Raw genomic sequence first — 22,180 nt, 5'->3', positions numbered from 1 at the left:
CCTTTTGGTTAGTAGCTGAATGCCTAAACCACTACACCACCAAAGCTCCTTATAGCTTTGGATATTGGGAGGAAATGGCAAGGTCAGGCTGAGGAGGCAGGGTGAGGAAGTGTTAGTAAAGATAGATTTTAGCTTATGGAAAATGGAGAGCCATTGAAGTATAATCAATGCTTGTTATTTGTAGTGATTATAAGGAGCCCAGGTGGTACAGTGGTTAAGCATTCAGCCGCTAACTGAAAGGTCGATGGTTTGAACCCACCCTCCACTGTGCAGGTGAAAAATATGGCAGTCTTCTTCTGTAAAGGTTACATCTTTGGAAATCCTATGGAGCAGTTCTACTCTGTCCTATAGGGTCACAATGAGTCAGAGTTGACTCGATGACAGTGAGTGGTAGTTATGCTCTATAAAGTTTCCACAAACACTGAATTAGTGACTATTGAACTATTGCTCCTTGGAAGAATACAAAGTTATGTTCCTATGAGTCTCTGGTCACAACCTTTTCATTAATTGATCAATACACAATCTTGTTTTATGTGTGTTTTTCTTTAAAGATATTTAATATATATTGTTGAATTATTAACATAGAACTCACAGCCAATAACCCTATAACTCATGGCTGAATGGAGCTTATTTAGCATACATATTTCCTCAGTAAGACACATCACAGCCTTCTTGTGTTCTGTTGTACCTGTGGTTAGGTGCCATCGAGTAGATTCCAATTTGTAGCGACACTATATACAGCAGAGCAAAACACTGCTTGATCCTGAGCCATCCACACAATCATCTATGTTTGAGCACATTGTTGCAGCAGCTGTGTCAATCTATCTTGTTTAGAGTCTTCCTCATTTTCACTGACCCTCAACTTTACCAAGCATGATGTTCTTCTCAAGGGCCTAGTTCCTCCTGATAACATGTCCCAAGCACTTAAGGTCTCTCTATCCTCTCTTCTCAGGGGCATTCTGGCTCTATTTCTTCTAAGACAGATTTATTTGATCTTTTGTCAGTCCATCAATTCTTCTTTGGTCTTCCTTAAACATTGTCCAGTTTTTGCATGCATATGAGATGATTGCAAATACCACGGCTTGTGCTGGGCTCTGCTTAATCCTCAAAGTGACATCTTTGCTTTTTGACATTTAAAGAGTTCTTTTGCAGCAGATTTGCCTAATGCGATATGTTGTTTGATTTCTTGACTGCTGCTTCCATGGATGTTGATTGCGGATCCAAGTGAAATGGAATCCTCAACAATGTCAATATTTTCTCTGTTTATCATGATTGCTGTTTATTGGTCCAGTTGTGAGGGATTTTGTTTTCTTTATGTTGAAGTGCAACCCATACTGAAGCTGTAGTCTTTGATCTTCCTCAGTAAGTACTTCAAGTCCTCTTCACTTTCAGTAAGCAAAGTTATGTCATCTATGTATCTCAAGTTGTTAATGAGCCTTCCTCTAACTGATGCCACATTCTTTTTCATATAGTTCAGCTTCTCCAATTATTTGCTCAGCATACAGATTGAAAAAGTGTGGTGAAAGGATATAATACTGACACACAGCTTTCTTGATTTTAAACCACACAGAATTCCCATCTTTTTGAACAAAGCCTTTGGACTATGTACAAATTCCTTATGAGTACAGTTAAGTGTTCTGGAAATCCCATTCTTTGCAATGTTATCCATAATTTATTATGGTGCACATTGCCGAATGCTTTTGCATAGTCAATAAAACACAGGTAAACATCTTTTTGGTATTCTCTGCTTTCAGTGAAGATCTATGTGACATCAGCAATGTTAGCGCTTATTCCACATCTGAATTCAGCTTGAATCTGGAAGTTACCTGCTTATGTACTGCTGCCACCATTTTTGAAAAATTGTACTTCAGAAACATTTTGCTTGCATGTGCTATTAATGATAAGATTTGATAATTTCCACATTCTTTTGGATCACTTTGCTTTGGAATTAGCACAATTATGGATCTCTGACTGTTGGTTGGCAAAGTATGCTTTCCATATTTATTCACATAGATAAGTGAGCACTTTTAGTGTTGCATCTGTTTGTTGAAACATTTCAGCTGGTAGTGTGTCAATTCCTGGGGTCTTGTTTTCCTTGAATGGCTTCAGTGCAGCTTGGATTTCTTCCTTTGATACCAATGGCTCTCGATCAGATGTTATATCCTGTAATGACTGAACGTTGAACAATTCTTTTTGTACTTGTGCCTAGGAACACAGAATAGCACCTCAGGAATATTATTGGGGCCATTTTAAACAGTAAAACCATGAACAGAAATAACAGAAACTATGAAAAAGTGACCCTTACTAGACCATAAAAAGGACACTTGTTTAGAGCACAAGAGCTGAAACAAGAAGGCAGAGTATTGCACTTTTCAGCCTCAGCTGGGGGTGCCTGTGTTGGGCAGTTCAAACTTTCTGTGGCTCTGAGCATATCCATGAATATGAAAGTGGTGAGAATTGATTTTGAGGTTACAAATAAATTTTAGTGAGTAGGTGAATCCACCAATAATGAGGATTGACTGTATGTCAAGGCAATAGTGATATCATTAAACCTGGGTCTTAAGACACCCCTTTAGAGCTAGTGTGGGAATTGATAACTGAAGGCAGGAAGCTCAGTTACTTGTTTCCTCTCTCTGGTTTATTCCTTGACTGCCTCTAACTTGGCGTGCCCTCGAGGACCCTCTAGTAAAGATGTAGATTCTGATCAGCTCTGCCTTCTCTATCCCCAAATTCCTCAGGTAACATTCTTTTTTCTTCTTTGGAGGAATTCAGTATCTGCACAATGATCAATTTTTATCGATGTGATAATTTTCTTCCATTATAAAGCAATGTTTATTGACTTTAGGGACTCTAGATGTGGTAAGTCAGATTTGTTTGGAATCCAAAAATGCCAGGAGTCTGCCAGGGAAATAAAGAAGGGTCATTTATCCTGCTGAGAGTATCCTTAAAGGGAATCAATAACCCCATTGGAAAGAGAAATTGCATCATTTCTAGGAGGCCCCTTTCCAGGTGAAATAATACTCTATAGGTGTTTTAGCTGCATTTTATTGAATGGTTCCTTTGATGGGCTCTGACCACATGCTGACAGATGGGAGCTCGGTCCACTTAACATGGGTTTTATTGCTCCCATTTTCAGATGAAGATACTGAGGCTCTGTAAATTTAACCAATTTACCCATCATCACACAGGTAATAAAAGGAAATGAATTTGAACTTTGGTTTATCAGACACCAAAGTCACTATATTACTTTGGTATATGTGTGTGAAAATATGTGTGTACAAGTGTGTGTACATATGAGTGTCTTTGTGTGCCTATGCTTGGGAAAGTTTTCCAAAAGAAAATCGTGAGGAAATACTAGACAAAAACCAGTGGTTGAGTCATTGCCTGCTCCTGGTGACCCGCTGTGTGTCAGAGTAGACCTGTGTTCCTTAAGGTTTCCAATGGCTGTTTGTTGGAAGTGATTCCCATGCCTTTCTTCTGAGGTGTCTTGAGTGGACTTGAACCTCTGAGTTTTGGGTTAACAGCCAAGCCTGTTAACTGTTTGCCCTACCCAGGTAATAGCCCTGTAGGTGCCATGCTCACAAAGAAGGTGTTATGTTTCCCAATGCAGTGGGCTTTAATCCTTACAACACCCTTTGAGGCAGACGCTGTTGGTAATCATTCCATTTTATAGATGAGAAAACTGGGTTAAGAGAGAACAAATAACTTTCCCAAAGTCATACAATTAAGCAGCAGAAGTGGATTTAAACCCATACAATTTGGCCTTCAAGTTCATGCTTCTTATCTCCTTTATGCTGTCTCTGTTTCTTATCTTTTCCCCAAAACAACCCATCTGTGGTAGTTCAGTTTGTGTGTCAACTTGGCTGGGCATGGTTGAATGGCTGAGCAGCTGGATGTAGTATTCCCCATGATGAGACTGGTAATCAACTCCATGGTGGAATCTACTGGCAGCAGCTGAGTAGGAGAAGCCTTGGGAATAGTCTCTAGTTTATGGCATGCTTGGACCCTGCATGTAGCTGTGTCATTGTTCAGCAGCCTGCCATGCTCTGCCGACCTTGGGACTTACAATGGACTTGAATTAGTGACCTGCCATGTGGTTTAGTAACATTGGGACTGTGCCATTTTATTTGTTGACCTTGGGCTTGGCAGCCTCAGCAGCCAGTAGCTGCCTGAGTGAAGAGATGCCTCTAGCTTCAGTGGGCTGGGAACAAGAAGCAGAGCTGAAGACCAAGGTCAAGGGGCTTTCACCCAGCCCCTAGAGCTTGGCACTTTGAACTTGGACTTAAAGCCTCCAAACTGTAAGAGAATAAACTCCTGTTTGTTAAGGCCATCCCATTTGTGGTATATTCTTATCAGAGCAGCACTAGGTAACCAGAACACTATCTAAGGGGCCCCTTCAATTTAACCAGAACAAGATTATAACCTTGAGTATGTCCACAAAGACTGGTTACACGTGCCTCTCTCTGAAGAAGATTCTTTGGCTATTTACTCCTTAACCAGTAGGAGGTGGCTCCATATCCCCTGGAGCCCAAGACTGCCTAGGCATGTAGCTGCTGCAGAGTATGCCTGGTAGACAGAGATGGTCCCATCACTGTGCCTTCTCTGTTTGTTTTCTCTAAATTGCAAAGGGCTGGATTGCAGATCTAGGCTGATGGCAATAGTATCTAAGGGTGTAACTTCCCTACTGGACATTTATTTGCTGGGACTATTACTGTTTTGGGAGCTTTGATAACGTAGTGCCTAAGGCACTTCACTGCTAACCAGAAGGCTGGTGGTTCAAACCACCAGCCAGTCCTTGGAAGGAAGATGGGGCAATCTACTTCCATAGTGATACTCCCTCGGAAAGCTAAGGAGGTGTCACTATGAGTTGGGTCCAACTCAATGGCACACAACAACAATAATAATGCTGTTCTGGGGATTAGCTGAATGGAGAAGAAATTAGTAGCTATAGTAGAGGCATACACATCAAACTGGGGATTTCAGTGGTAGTTTATTCATTTACCACAAGTGGATTTTATCATGACCCCTGCATACCTTGTCTACTATTAGAATGTAAGTTGCTTGAGGGCAGGGATGGCCTCTGCCTTGCATTTATGTGTCCCTGGTGCCAAGCATAGTGCTTGGCTCATAGTAAATGTTGTATGAATTACTTGTTGACCCATCAGACTTTTGCTGGTCCTTCAAAACCCAGAATATCATCTCTTCTCAGTAGCTCTTTCTGGCACATGCTTCTCAAACTTCCCCTTTATTATTGAAGAATTAATTGTCCCTTCATCTTGCTTCTTACTAGCTAAGAAATTTTTGTCAAGTTGTTTTTACTTATCTTTGCCTTAATATCCTTTCCTGTAAACTAGGGATAAAAATACTGTCCCTTTCTCACAATTGTGGTTGTTTTGATGAAATGATGTATATAAAAAGCATTTTATTAACTTCAGCATGATATAGAAATGATGATAGTTATTAGTTTTAGCTATTAAATTTTGCGTTTCCTAATGGTCGTACCAGTTGCTGTTGAATTAACTCCAACTCATGGTGAACCCATGTGTATCGGAGTAGAACTGTGCTCCATGTCAATGGCTGTTTTTAAGTAGTCTTGAGGTCTTTCCTTCTAAAGTGCTTTGGGTGGATGCCAACCTGCAACCTTTCAGTTAGCACCCGAGAACTTAACAGTTTGCACCACCTATATTTATATTAAAGGTGAGCCCTGGTGGCACAGTGGTTAAAGTGCTCAGCTTCTAACAAATGGGAGTTTGAGCCCACTAGCCTTTCTGCAAAGGAGCTCTGGTGGAGCAGTGCCTAAGGTATTTGATTGCTAACCAGAAGGTTGGCAGTTCAAGCCCAACAGACACTCCATGGAAGGAAGATGGGACAATCTACTTCCATAAAGATTTACCTCCTTGGAAACCCAATGGGGGTCTCTGTGAGTTGGAATTCACTTGATGGCAGTGGGTTTTTTTTTAGCCTTTCTGCAAGAAAAAGATGTGGCATTCTGATTCTTCTTGGAAACCCTATAGGGTAGTTGTACTCTGCCATTATGAGTTGGAATTGACTCAGTGGCAACAGGTTTATATTTACATTTTTGTATTCATCTAAAAAGAGTTCCTAGGGAGCAAAATGATTCAGTGCTGGGTTATAAACTAAAAGGTTAGCATAGCAGTTCAAACCCACCCAGAGGCTTCTTGCAAGTAAGGCCATGTGATCAGCTCCCGAAAGATCACGGGCTTGAAAACCCTATGGACCAGCTCTGCTCTGCACACATGGAATCGCCATGAATTGGAATTGACTTGATGGCAACTAACAATATCCCTCTACTTACCTTTGCCATGGATAACTCTAAAAGGGGTTTGCAGTTGAATGAATAAATAATTTCATTATTTTAGAGGAAATAATGACATAAAACATCTGAGTACGTTATAATTGTTGTTGTTAGGTCTGTTGAGATAGTTCTGACTCGTAACAACCCTGTGGACAACAGAATGAAACACTGCCCAGTTCTATGCCGTCCTCACAATTTTTGCTATGTTTGAGGCCATTGTAGAGGCCAATGTGTTAATCTACCTTGGTGAGGGTCTTCCCTTTTATTGCTGATCTTTTACTTTACCAAGCAATATGTCCTTCTCCAGGGACTGGTCCCTTGATAATATGTCCAAAGTATGTGTCATGGATTGAATGTGTCCCCTCAAATGATGTGTCAACTTGGCTAGACCATGATTCCTAGTGTTGTATGGTTGTTGTCCATTTTGTGATCTGATATAATTATCCTCCATTTTGGGATATTAAAGCCAAACTTACTGCCATCACGTTGGTTCCCACTCATGGTCACCCCTCCTTGGGTTTCTGAGGCGGTATCTCTACAGAAGAAGATTGCCCAATTTTCCTTCTGGGAGTGGCTGGTGGGTTTGAACCACCAGCCTTCTGGTTAGCAGTCAAATGCCTTAGGCACTATGCCATGTTCAAGTACTACCCTTACTCAAGTCATACCCTTGCTTGAGTCACACCTTTTACCTTACAAGAGATAAAAGGAACGTGAAGGGAGCAGAGAGGAGAGGGACCTTCCTATTACTAAGAAGAGCCAGGAACAGAACACATCTTTTGTACCCAGGGTCCCTCTGCTGAGAACCTCCTAGACCCAAGGGAAGATTGATGTCAAGACATATGAAGCTCTCCAAGGAATGCTGGGCCCACAGATGTTGAAGTGTACAAAGACATTCCCCTAGAGCTGGTGCCCTGAATTCGGACTACTAACCTTCTGAATTGTTAGAAAATAAATCTAGTTTGTTAAAGCCACCCTCTTGTGGTATTTCTGTTATGCACCACTGGATAACTAAGACAGAATTTTGTACTGGATGAGTGAGATGCTGCTCTAACAGATGCCTAAAATGTGGAAGTAGTTTTGGAATTAGATAATGGGTAGAGACTGTGAAACTTGTAAGGTGCCTAATAGAGGAGTGGCTGGTGGGTTTGAACCACCAGCCTTCTGGTTAGCAGTCAAATGCCTTAGGCACTACACTACCAGAACTCCTAATAGTGAAAGCCTAGATTATCTTGAAGAGACTGTTGGTAAAATTATGGAGGTCAAAATCAATTCCAGTGAGGCTCAGAAGGAAGTGAGGACAGAAAATGAGCTATAGAGAAAATCTTTATTGTCTTAGAGAACACATATGGCACCAGCCACAAAATGTTGCTAGATAGATGGATATTAAATGTGTTTCTAATGAAACTTTAAGAGGAAATGATGTACATGATATTAGATAATGGAGGAAGGGTGATGCTTTTTATACAGTGGCAAAGAACTTGTCAGAATTTTGTTCAAATGTGTGGTGGAATGGAGAAGTTATAGATGATTAAATTGAATACTTGGCTGAGGAGATATCTAAACAAGATCGTAGGGGGCCACATAGTTTCTCCTTTGCTCCTTGTGAAATGCAAGAGGAGAGAGGTGGACTTAAGCATGAACTGTGAAAAATGAAAACAAAACTTAAAGATGTGGAAAATTCTGTTGTACAAACTAAAGTCATGGGTCTTAGGATGTTCACCAGAAATATGTCTACACAAACTTTTGTTAAAGAGATCAAACCTGTGACTGATGGGTCTAATGAACTACCACAGCAGAAAACCCATAAGCTTAAACTGAAGGGGACAGAGAAAGATGAAAGGGGAGAAAGCTGTCTGCCTCTTGGAATTCTACAATTAGTAAACAGGCCAAAGGAGCTCCATCTGTTGTCCTCCAAGAAAAGAAAAGAACCATTCCTGGAGTAACTCAGAGATAAGCAGAACTGCTGAAAGGAGCAAGGAAAGCAGGGCTGCCTAGCCCTCAAAGGGTTGGGCCATGACCTCCAGAGCTTCAGAGAGTGAGGCCACAGCCTCATAGGTTGCAAAGAGTCAGATTTTATTAACTCAGTTCTGGACTGTGGGGCTGCCATTCATGAATGCCAGGAGGATGGGGCCACTGCAAAAAGCTGATGGGGTAGGGCTACCATGCCAAAGGTGAAGAACTCAGCCTGCCAGAGGTGAGGACATGGGGTTGCCACTTAAATGGACTAGTATAATGGGGCTTCCCAAAGCTCAAAGCTTAGGGAGCAGAGTAGCCCTCCCAAAGGGCTGGAAGGTAGAGCTGAAGCCCAGGGCTGAGGGGCCTCTATGTAAAATCTGAAGACCATGGCCAACATTCAGAGTCTGGAGGGCAGGGCCTTTGTCTAGTTAGTCTCAGAGAACAGATAATGATTTTCAAGCCTTGAGAACTAATGTAAATAGTTATGCTGAGTTTTGGATTTGCTTATTGTCCATTATCCTTTTTTTTCTTCCAATTTCTCACATTTGTAATGGAAATGTCTACCTTGTGCCTGTTCCACCACTGCATCTTGGAAACAGATAACTTGTAGTCTAGATTTCACAGGTTCACAAATGAAGAGGAATTTTGCCCATGATATGATCTTAGATTCAGAAGATGAGATTTGTCTTGCAATCAGGTTAAGATTTTTTGGATGATATAATTGGGTGAGTGTGTTTTACATGTGATAAGGACAGGAAATTTGGGAAGGCTACAGGGAAGAATGTCATGGATTGAAATATGTCCCCCAGAGTTCTATGCCAATTTGACTAGGCCATGATTTCCAGTGTGGTGTGATTGTCTTCCATTTTCTGATGTAATTATCTTCTGCTTTGTGATATTATGTAATTATACTTAAGTCCCACTCTTACTCAAGTTACCACCCTTACATAAGTCCCACCTTGCTCAAGTCACACCCTTGCTTGAGTCACACGTTTTATCTTACAAGAGATAAAAGGAGAAAGGCAAACAGAGTATAAAGAGAGAGACCTCACTACTACTAAGAGAGAAGAGCTAGGAGTGAAGCATATCCTTTATACTTGGAGTCCCTGTGCTGAGAACCTCCTAGACCCAAGGGAAGATTGATGCTAAGACACATGGGGATCTGCAAGGACTGCTGGTCCCACAGATGGTGAAAGGAGACAAGAACTTTTTCCTTAGAGCAGGTGCGTGCCCTAAGATTGGATGTCTAGTCTCCTAAACTGTGAGAAAATAAATCTCTATTTGTTAAAGCCATCCATCTGTGGTTATTTTCGTTATAGCAGCACTAGATAACTAAGATAGTATGTAAGAAGAAGTCTCAACATCCTTGCCTTTAAGGAGCATTTGGCTGCACTTCTTCCAGGACAGGTTTTTTCATTCATCTGTCAGTCCATGGTACTTTCAGTATTCTTCATCAACACCATAATTCAAAGGCATTAACTTTTCTTCAGTCTTCCTTGTTCGTTGTCCATATAAGGTGACTGAAAATACCATGGCTGGGGTTAGGTGAACTTTAGTCTTCAAAGTGACATTTTTCTCTTTTAACTCTTTAAAGAAGTCTTTTGCAGCAGACATGCCCAGTGCAATACAATGTCTGATTTCTTGACTGCTGCTTTCATGGGTGTTGATTGTGGATTCAAGTAAATGAAATCTTTGACAACTTCAATCTTTTCCCCATTTATCATGATGCTGCTTATTGACCCAGGTGTGAGGATTTTCATTTTCTTTATGTTGAGGTGTAATCCATACTACAGTCTGTAATCTTTAATTGTTATCAGTAAGTGCTTCAAGTCATTCTCATTGTCAGCAAACAAAATTGCGTTGTCTGCATATTGCGGGTTGTTAATGAGCCTTCCTGCAGTCCTGATTTCATATTCTTCTTCATATAGTCCAGCTTTTTGGAATATATGCTCAACACACAGATTGAATAAGTATGGTGAAAGTATACAGCCCTAACTCACACCCTTCCTGATTTTAAATCATGCAGTATCCCCTTGTTCTGTTCAAAAAACAGCCATATCTTGGTTTATCTACAGTTTCCTCAGGAGCATAATTAAGTGTTCTGGAATTCCTATTCTTTGTAATGTTATCCATAATTTGTTATGATCCACACAATCAAGTCCTTTTGCATAGTCAATAAAACATAAGTAAACATCTATCTGATATTCTTGGCTTTCAACCAAGATTCATCTGACATCAGCAATGGTATCCTTTGTTCCACATCCTCTTTTGAATCTAGCTTGCGTTTCTGGAAGTTCCCTGTCAATATACTGCTGCAACCATTTTTGAATTATTTTCAGCAAAATTTTACTTGGGTGTGATGTTAAGGATATTATTAGATAATTTCCACATTCTGTTGGATCAATTTCTTTGGAATGGGCACAAACATGGATCTCTTCTAGTCAGGTGGCCAGGTAGCTCTCTTCCAAATTACTTGGCATAGATGAATAAGTAACTCTGGTGTGGCATCCATTTGTTGAAACACCTCACTGGGGATGTCAATCCCTAGAGCCTTGTTTTTTGCCAGTTCCTTCAGTGCAGCTTCGACTTCTTCCTTCAGTACTATTGGGTGTTGATCATATGCCACCTCTGAAATGATTGAACATCAACCAATTCTTTTTGGTACAGTGAGTCTGTGTATTCTTTCCATCTTCTTTGGATGCCTCTTGCATCATTCAATATTTTGCCCATAGAATTCTTCAATATTGCAGCTCAAGACTTGAAAGTTTTCTTCAGTTCTTTGTGTTTGAGAAATGCTGAGCATGTTCTTCCCTTTTGTTTTTCTAACTCCAGATCTTTGCACATTTCATTATAATAATTGACTTTGTCTTCTGGAGCTGCTCTTTGAAATCTTCTGTTCAGCTTTTTTACCTTGTCATTTCTTACATTTGCTTCAGTTACTCTCCATTTGAGATAAATTTTCAGAGTTTCTTCTGACATCCATTTTGGTCTTTTCTTATTTTCTGTCTTTTAAATGACCCTTTACTTTCTTCATGTGTGATGTCATCTCACAATTCATATGGTTTTTGGTCATTGGTGTTAACTCTTCAACTCTATTCTTCAGATGGTGTCTAAATTCATGTAGGATATAATCAAGGTCATAATTTGGCTCTTGTGGACTTGTTTGGATTTTCCTCAGCTTCAACTTGGACTTGCATGTGAGCAATTGATGATCTGTTCCATAGTTAGCTCCTGGTGTTGTTTTGGCTGAAGATAATGAGCTGCTCTGTAGCCTCTTTCCACAGATGTAGTTGATCTGATTCCCATCTAGCAAGGTCCACATGTATAGCTGCCATTTATGTTGTTGAAAAAAGGTATTTGCAATGAATAAGTCATTCGTTTTGCAAAATTCTGTCATGCGATGTCTGGTGTCTTTTCTATCACCAAGGCCATGTTTTCCAGCATTCTTTGTGATGATGAATGTGACACCATTCCTCTTCAATTTGTCATTCCTGGCATAGTAGACCATGTGATTATCTGATTCAACATGGCCATAACCAATTCATTTAATTTCACTAATGCCTAGGATATTGATCTTTATGCATTCCATTTCATTTTTGACAAATCCAATTTTCCTACATTCATACTGTATACATTCCATATTCTGATTATTAATGGATGTTTGCAGCTATTTCTTTCCATTTTGAGTTATGTCCCATCAGCAAATGAAGGTTCCCTGAAGCTTTACTCCTTCTATTTCGTTAAGGTCGACTCCACTTTGAGAAGACAACACTTCCCTAGTTGTATGTTGCGAGACTTCCAAACTGAGTAGCTCATCTTCTGGCACTATATCAGACAATGTTTCAGGGCTATTCATAAAATTTTCCAGTAATATATAACACATTATTTCACTGCTATGAATAAGGTTTTCACTGGCTAATTTTTTTTTGGTAGTGGATGGCCCCATCCTTCTTCCTAGTCTATCTTAGTCTGGAAGTTCCACTGAACCTGTACATCATGGGAGACCCTGCAGGTATTCGAAATATCGGTGGCATGGTCTTCAGCCTCACAGCAACACAGTTCAACAAAGTAACAGACAAGTGTTTGGCTGAAAGCTGATCGCTGGGTTAAGGTCTAGGTTGGGTGTCTAAGTATCATAGTCTTAGAGGTTCTACTAATCTTTATCATATCAATAAGTCTGATATTTTTTATGATTTTGCATTTTGTTGTACATTTTTTTCTGACTCTGTCTAGGACCTTCTATTGTGATCCTGATCAGAGTAGTCAGTAGCGATAACTGGGCATCATGTAGTTCTTCTGGTCTCAGACTTGTGGAGGCTCTTGTTCATTAGTCCTGTAGATGAATTATTTATTTGACTCTTTGATTGTCTTCACTCTTCTTTGCTCCTGACTGGAAGAGACCAGTAATTATATCTTAGATGGCTACTTGTAAGCTTTTAAGACTCTAGTTGCTACTCATCAAAGTAGGATGTAAAGCATTGTCTTTATGGACTATGTTATGGCAATGGACTTAGATGTCTCCTGAGATTGGGTTAGATTGGGTTCTCTAGAGAAGCAAAACCAGTAAAGCTTATCCATATATATATATAGAGAAAGAGAAATTTATCTTAGGAAAATAGGTCACACACTTACAGAAGCTGGCAGGTCCCAAGTTCTTGGATCAAATGTCAAGCTGGAGGCTTTTCCCGACTTACACAGCTGCAGGGGCTGAGAAGCTCACGGTTGGCAGGCAGTGTACTGGCTGTTCACTCCAACGAATGACGAATCCAAGATCTTTAGGCTGAATGGTGGATTGTTCTTTCATGGACAGTCGTAGGCAGCACAACAGAATCCTGATTCACAGAAGAGTGTCTCTTTTCCCAGGATGTCCATAAATATACTGGAAGCAGGCCACACCTCTTGGAAAGCTCCCTTTCAATGGATTGGCTGCTCAAAACATATATATCTGTTCCCATCATTGGAACAATCCACATCACAATTGCTGAAACCACACATAATTTGTGGTCCAGCCAAGTTGACACACAGCTCCAGCTACTACAACTATGGTCTGCTTCAAGTCTTCTTCACTCTCAGGAAACAAAGTTGTGTCGTCTGCGTATAGCAGGTGGTTAATGAGTCTTCTTCCAGTCCTGATGCTGCATTCTTCTTTGTGTAGTCCAGCTCTTGGACTATTTCCTCAGCATACAAAATGAATAAGTATGATGAAAGAATCCAGCCCTGATACTCACTTCTCCTAATTTTAAACTAACACTGTAATTATTCTTCAGTAATCTTCCCATTAGTTAGGAAGTATTGGCAACCCAAGAGAACTCTGAGAAGGTTAATCATAAAAGAAAGTGCTGTGTTCTCAAATGGCTAAGTCAGATCAATATATACTTTCTCTTGCCAGTTATAAAGGCTGGTTAATTTCATGACACTAATGGTGTTTATGACAGTCCTAAAGTTCTTAGACCCTCTCCTGAGAAATGTGGAAATTTGAGAAATCATTTACCACTCCAGGGGAGATCTCTAAAATCCTATACCATCTAATTAGGAAATTTCTATATTAATTTCCAAACTGGGAGAGTATTATGAGCTACAGAAATGGTGTTTGATCTGAATGAAGGGGTCCAAAGCAGGAAGAAGCTGTGTGCCTGTCTCCTGTGCTGGTTGAATGTTTTAGAAATTGCCCTGAGGTCATTCTCTAGGAAGGCATCCTTTCTCATCCTTTATGTGTTGACCTCTCCACCTCACATTTAAGTAGGACACACAAACCAGTTTGGCGGAATAGCTTTTATTAATAATACTGATAATGGCTGCCATTATTTAGAACAACAACTGGGATCATTTAAAAAGTCTTGTGTTAACCCTTGGCCTTGCTCTCAGCATGGATGGCTGATCTTTAGAATCTTGGTCTGGCTTTTCCTGTCAGAGGAAATAGCAGGAGGAAGATTGAAGATGGGAAGTAAGTAGTGCACTAGCTCTTAGTGCATAAGCCACACATTGTGTCTGCAGATTTATAAGGTGGGAAAGTTTTGTAAGCAATTTTATTTGACAGGCTGTTAGGAAAATCAGCCCCAGTTTAGCAAAGTAATGTATTGGCTGAGGGAGGAAATACTCTTATGTTTTTGAGTGCACCTGAGGTTACAGACAATTGGGGTTATTTCATTCCCAGAGCAGTATAAGAAGGGAAGTAGGTATTATTTTTACTTGTAGAGGTGCAGAAATGGAGACTCAGAGAGGTGACGTGATTTGATCAGGGTCACACAGCTAGTAAACGGGGCTTAAATTATAGGTCCATGTCTTGGTTCTGTTGAGAGCTTGGAGTTTTAGAAGCTAGTCTACTACATTGGAGATGCTTTTCAGCCTGGTGGATGCTGATAAATGGGAAGGGCTCGAAGTGGAGAACCTGGAGCCATCTGTGTGTTTATGACAAGTTGGGGACTATATCAGCTGTGGGCAATTGCCCACCAGCATCAATTCAGATGATAGTGAATGATAGACGAAGTGTCAGTACAGCTAGGAATTTCTACTCCCTGGCCCTGTTCATGTCCAAGTGTAGATTCTGCCTCTGGGTTTTTGCCTTTCATCACCTCCCCACCATGGGGGAGCTGGAGTGTGTAAACATTGCAGGTACTTCTCTTCAGGCACTAGGTGTTTGGAGAATTAATTTATGCTCCTCTAAAGACATATTGATTTGAGCTAGGTGATAAAAGGCACTCAATAAAGAACCTGCTTAATCTATTCACCTTGTTCCACTGATTATCGAATAGGATATATCAGTCTTTTCTCATCAAATGACTCTTCCTTTGCCTCAACCACTCGTCTGTTCTGCTGCCCTAGGACTTTCAATTAGGCGAAGAGGCAGACTTCATTGACTCCTAGGAGATGTAGAAGTGAGGAGCAGCAATGTGGTGTGGTCTAGAAAACAGGAAAAGATAATGATTTCACATTTTAACTTGTTGTATAAGCTTGGAAAACAAACAGCAATTGCAAGCCCTTTCCTCTTCTTTGTTCTCTCATATCCAAGTGTTTCTGATTTCATATCCAAAATGTTTCTCAAACTGACTCTCTTTTCTTCCTTCTTTCTCGTACTGTCCTAGTTTAGGTCCTGATTGTACTTCTTGAACTACTGCTATAACCCCTACACTGACCTTCCTGCCTCCAGTATCTCCCTGATTCCTCCAGTCTATTCTCCACCCTGTCATTGAGTCCATCTCCACCCTGTCATTCAAGGTCCATCTCAAATATTCAAATGTAAAGTCTTTGCTATTTCTCACAACTCAGGAAGCATTCAATTGTCTCATTTGCCTGCCTTCCTTCATAGAATTTTGACTGTATCTTACTTAGCACTTTTCACATTGAGTTTTTAACATTTTTTTTTCCCCCATTGAATCACATCTTACCTATCTTGGTCTCACCAGAACATAGTACAGAGTCTAATGCATATTAAGCGATATGTTGGACTATTATATAATAAGAATGTATCTTTATTTTTTCTTTCTTGGGATGGGGTTTTCATTCCTGTCCCACTGACTTTCAGCTTGGCAGTATGACTTCCCCAGCCAGTGGAATGTGGAGCAATGTGATGTAAGCAGAGACTTTAAATGTTCATGGATGGCTTGGCTTGGCTTGTGCTCTTGTGATCCACTGATTTACTAGTCCAAGTCATTTGAGGAAACATGTGGAACAGGCTTGAACTTGACCTGAGCCCAGACAACTTGAAGACCTGTGAGCAACAAACAAATGCTTGTTGTTTAAGCCGTTGGGTTTTATGGAAGTTTGTTACTTAATATTGTTACAGGAGCCACTGACTAATTCAGGTACTCAAATGTCTGAACCAATACACAGGTGAGTACTACAGAGTTAAATAGGGTGAATTTACTGGATGAGAGAAGGGCTCAGAAATTGTGAGCTATATCTCTATCCATTTATTCCTGGGAAAGCATGACATGAGGACTTGATGATAACCCATCATCCAAGGGGAGTTCAGAATGGCTTGATATGAAGTTGTAGAAGTATCATAAACTTCAGTTAATTGTTTCTTTCCTCAAAGACACTATATTAGTTCTGTGAGCCTGGGCTGGAGGCTGAGGTTTATAAATTTTAAAACTCTAAGATAGAAATTAAGTTTCTTGCTTGAATATTCATCAAAGAAAACATAATCAAAAGGTAAATCTTCTGGGAAGAAAGTCACATAATAAATTCCAAATCCTAATAGAAATTGTTATTGGATTGTAAACTATCTTGGATTAACCATGCCGCTGTTCCCCTTCATTAGTGTGGGTAATTAAAAGTTAACTGTGTTTCATTTTTTTTTAAATTTATGGATATTGCTATGGCAATGATGGTATGATTGGTTTGGTCTATGACTAGATATTTTCTTTACTTAGAGCACCCAGTTAATGAGTGCAGGGTTAAAGGATTGTGACTTAAATTAGTTTATGAACTTGCCTTCACTATCTCAAATGCATGCCAAAGGCCTATTGAGATTGTATGCAACATTTATCTCGATATCTTCAGAACTTATGTAGTGTCTAAAACATGCTGTTGTTAGATGCCGTCGAGTTGGTTCTGACTCATAGTGACCCTATTTACAACAGAACAAAACACTACCTGGTCCTGTGCCATTCTCACATTCTAATACATGTTGTTGTTATGTGCTGTTGAGTTGGATCCGACTCATAGCAACCCCTCCGTGGGTTGCCGAGGCAGTATCACTATGGAAGTACATTGCCCAACCTTCCTTCCGAGGAGTGGCTGGTGGGTTTGAACCACCAGCCTTCTGGTTAGCAGTCAAGTGCCTTAGGCACTATGCTATGAATGAGAGATTCAAATTGTGTAGAAGAAAACAAATATGAAATATGGAGAACTGTATCAACGCTTACATATAGAACAGCTTCCATATTTAAGTGCCTTTGTTCCTAGGTGTAAGTCTGGCATGGGGAATTCAGTTTGATCAGTAACCCTTGGAGAATTCAGGGTGTAGTGATGTGACTCATGAATCCCAAACTATACTGCATTCTGCTTCTTGCCTCAAAGGACCCAGGGTTCTTGAACCCTGAAAGGATGAGTTCATAGATTTTTGAACTCAGGGTTAGAAATTAAGTTGTTTGCTTGAATTTTAATCTTTCAAATTAGAAAAATGTCACAAGTTGTCGGTTTGATTTGGATTAACAGGGTCATATTTATATTTTGAGTAGAGATAATTACATGCTTGAAGGTGTAAATTTGTTCTTTCTGTTCTTTGAATGTTGGGACATTGTGATGTTTTAGGGATTGTGTTAGTGTATCATTTGACCTGTTTGTCCCTTGTTGTCAACATGCAGCTATTGCACCTCCTCTGAAATTATTATGTTGTTAATTTAGGACACAAAAATATGTCGTATGGAACTTTTAACTTTCCTATTCATTTTCCTTGGCTACCATTGCTCATGTGCCCCTTTCTCCTTTGTCTGCATTACACATCTGTCTCAGCAACATCAGGCAGCTCCTTGGTCCCTGGGAATGCCATTAGAGACTTCAGAAAAACTTTTCTGAGCTCTGGGAAAAGTGGTGCTAGAGAAAAAATTGGAATTCTTCCACTTGAGATCCTTGATGCTTATCCTATTCCATGAAGCTGCCCCACCACTAAAAAGTATAATCCTCAAGAAGATTTAAATTCCTCTCTGTAACAATTTATACCACCACTCTTCTGCTAGTTTCTTGTCCTGTGGTGGCTTGTGTGTTGCTGTGATTGTGGAAGCTATGCTAGTGGTATTTCAAATACCAGCAGGGTTATCCATGGTAGACAGGTTTCAGACTAACACAGACTAAGATGAAGGATGGGGCCAGGCCCACTTCTGAAAAAGTCAGTGATTGAAAACCTTATGAATACCAGGAAAACATTTTCTGATATAGTTTTGGAATATGAGCCCCTCAGGTTGGCAGGCACACATAACATGACTGGAGAAAAGCGGCCTCCTCAAAGTAGAGTTGACCTTAATGACATGGATGGAGTAGAGCCTTTGAGATCTTAATTTGCTGATGTGGTAAAACTCAAAATGAGAAGAAATAGCTGCAAACATCCATTAATAATCCAAACGTGGAATGTAGGAACTATGTAAGTAGGAAAATTGGAAGTTATCAAAAATGAAATGAAATGTATATAGATTGGTATTCTAGGCATTAGTGAGCTGAAATGGACTTGTATTGGTGTTTTTGAATTGGATAGTCATATGGTCTACTATGCTGGGAATGACAAAGAGAAATAGTGTCACTTGCATCATTGAAAGGAATATTTCAAGATCTATCCTGAAGTACAGTGCTGTCAGTGACAGGATAATATCCATACACCTACAAGGAAACCAGTTAATACCTACAAGGAAACCAGTTAATATATTCAAATACACACACAAACCATTAAAGCCAAAGATGAAGAAAGTGAAGATTTTCCCCAACTTCTGCAGTCTTCAATTGACCAAACATGAAATCAAGATGCATTGATAATTACTAGTGGTTGGAATGCAAAAATTGGAAACAAAGAAGGATCATTAGTTGGAAAATATGGCCATGATGATAGAAATGATCACATGACAGAATCTTGACAGACCAATGACTAATTCCTTGCAAATATCTTCTTTAGACAACATAAATAGTGACTACATACATGGATCTCACCAAATGGAATACACAGGAATCAAATCAACTGCATGAGTGGAAAGAGATGATAGAGAAGCTCAGTATCATGCGTCAGAAGAAATCCAGGGGCTGACTGTGGAAAAGACCATCAGTTGCTCATATGCAAGTTCAACTTGAAGCTGAAGAAAATTGAAACAAGTCCATGCGAGCCAAAATATGACTTTGAGTATATTCCACCTGAATTTAAAGACCATCTGAAGAATATATTTGATGCATTGAGTACCAGTGACCAAAGACCGGACGAGTTGTGGGATGACATCAAGAACATCATCCATGAAGAAAGTAAAAGGTCATTAAAAAGATAGGCAAGGAAGAGAAGACCAGAATGGATGTCAGAAGAGACCCTGAAAGTTGCTCTTGAACAGAGAGCAATTAAAGTGAATGGAAGATATGACAACATAAAAGAGCTGAACAGAAGATTTCAAAAGGCAGCTCAAGAGGACAAAGTAAAGTAGTATAATGAAATGTGCTGATACATGGAGTTGGAAAATCAAAGCAGACGGACAGATTTGACATTTTCTCAAGCTGAAAGACTGAAGAAAAAGTTCAAATTTGAGTTGCAATATTGAAGAATTCTATGGGCAAATTTCTATGGTACAGCCAGAAAGCTCCTTAGAGGTAAGAGTGGCCAGACTTCGCCTCATGTACTTTCATCATGTTGCAGAAGAGTGGAAGAGACCAGTGTGTGGAGGAGGATATCATGTTCGGTAAAGCAGAGGGTCAGCAAAAGTGGAAAAGACCCTCAACGAGATGGCTTGACACAGCGCCTGCCATGATGAGCTGAAGCATAGCAATGATTTTGAGGATAGTGAAGGACTGGCAGTGTTTCATTTTGTTGTGCACAGGGTCGCCATGGGTTGGAAATGACTTGAAGGCAGCAAATGACAACCTAACAACATGGAAAAAATATTGAATGATGCAGAAAGCACCAAGAGAAGATGTAAGGAATAAACAGAGTTAATGCAACAAAAAGAAGTGAACCAAATTCTGTCTTATGCTGCTATAACAAAATACCACAGATGGATTACTTTAACAAACAGAAATTTATTCTCTTACAGTTTTAGAGGCTTGGAGTCTGAATTCAGAGTTCTGGCACTAGGGGAAGATGAGGCTAGAAGTCCAAGGTCAGAGTGCCAGCTCTAGAGTCTAGGTGGAGGCCTCTCAACATTGAGCTTAAGGTCTGCCTTCCAGTTCCACTGGAGCAAGCTGGAGGCTCTTGACTCTCACAGCTGCAGGAGTTGAAGAACTCAAGATTGGCAGGCAGAATAGCAGATTGTTGGCTCACAGGCTGATGTTCAACCATTTCAGGAGGTAGCATAAATTCAAGAACTGATGGTATTGAAGGAAAAAGTCCAAGCTACACTGAAGGAATTGGCAAAAAATAAGGTTCCAAGAATTAATGGTATACCCACTGAAATATTTAAACAAATGAATGCAACCCTGGAGGCAGTCACTCACTTAATGCCAAGAAATTTGGAAGACAGTTACCTGGCCACCTTTCTGGAAGAGATCCACATTTGTGTCCATTCCAAAGAAAGGTGATCTAACAGAATGCAGAAATTGTTGAAAAATATCATTAATTTCACGGGCAAGTGAAATGTTGCTAAAAAATAATTCAGAAACAATTGCAACAGTACATCAACAGGGAACTGCCAGAAATTCAAGCTATATACAGAAGAGGGCTTGAAATGAGGGATATCATTGCTGACATCAAATAGATCTTGGCTGAAAGCAAAAAATACTGGAAAGATGTTTACCTGTGTTTTATTGACTATGCAAAGAAATTTGACTGTGTGGATCATAACAAATTATGGATAATATTGTGAAGACAAAATTACCCCAATAAGGAATCATACAATAAACATGTCCAGATGAGGATGGAGAGAGGTTCATGGAAGAAAGTTAACTTTCCATCCTTACTAAATTAGCAGTCTGGGAAAGAAGCTAGAGCAACCCAGCTTGCTGGGAGAACATCTTATTACAGAAATGCTTTACTTTCCTTTTATTTTGGGCACTGTTGGGGACTGGATACAATTCTCCTATCATATGCAAAACATCAAAAGGGAATAAACAATATTTTCACTGATTCAAGGTCTTTATAATAAAAGAGCTGGAAGAAATGGAAATATACATCCATTCAGTTGTTAGTAATGCATGAGAACCATAAATGCCTTTTTAAGTATTTTTTTTTAGAGGATTTTAAAAAAAATTTTCATTGTGATTTAGGTGAAAGTTTACAGAGCAAATTCACTTTCCATACAGCAGCTCACATCACTTTTTTTCATGACATTGACTGCAGTTTCTCACAACGTAACAGCTCCCTTCCTACTTCTTCCCTGTGTCCTTCCCTCCATGCACTCCTGCCCCCTGAGCTGTCTCCCTGTGCATACACAGCCCTTCTAGTCTCCCATGATTGATCTCTCCAAGGAGAGTACTACCTAATGTAAATGTTCAGCTCATATGCTTGTCTTTTGTTTGGCTGGAAGCCACAGGAGTAGGTTCAATTCCAGACCTGAAGGGCAGCTAAGGGTCATAGTCTCAGTGGTTCCATCAGGCTCTATCAGACCAGCAAAACTAGTACTCACCCCCCACCAAGGGATTTTGAGTTTTATTCCACATTGTTCTCCCACTCTATCCAGGATCTCCTACATAGATCCCCCTCCGAGTGGTTGACAGTGGTTGCCGGGCACCGTCCAGTTCTTCTGGTCTCAAAGTTGTAGAGGCTGAGGATCACATGGTGTACCAGCCTCTTGGACTAATTATTTCCATGAATCCTTGGTTTTCTTCATTCTTCTTTGCTCTGGATGAGGAGAGATCCATCATTGCACCTAGATGGCTGCTTGGAAGCTTTTTAAGATCCCAGTTGCTACTTGCCAAAGTAGGAAGTTGAACAGTGTTTTGTGTAGTATGTTATGCCAATTGATCTTCATGTCTTTTATTGTCATTTGCAGCATAAGTTATGATTTTTCCAAAATACTTTGAAGTCTCCTTATACTAATACTGCTCTGTTGCTAAATGTAATTTCCTGTGTATTACCCACCCCCCTCTGGTGGCATAGTGCCTAAGATATCTGACTGCTAATCAGAAGGCTGATGGTTCAAACCCACCAGCCACTCCTCGGAAGTAAGGTTGGGCAATCTACTTCCATAGTGATACTGCCCTGGAAAGCCAAGGAGGAGTCGCTATGAGGCGGGGCCGACTTGATGGCAAATAACAACACCACCACCCACCCCCTCAGATTTTGTAAAT

Source organism: Orycteropus afer, unplaced genomic scaffold (genome assembly GCF_000298275.1).
Source record: "Orycteropus afer afer isolate SDZICR_OR568_19922 unplaced genomic scaffold, OryAfe1.0 scaffold00165, whole genome shotgun sequence".
Taxonomy (NCBI): Eukaryota; Metazoa; Chordata; class Mammalia; order Tubulidentata; family Orycteropodidae; genus Orycteropus; species Orycteropus afer.
Note: the sequence above shows the minus strand (reverse complement) of the source record.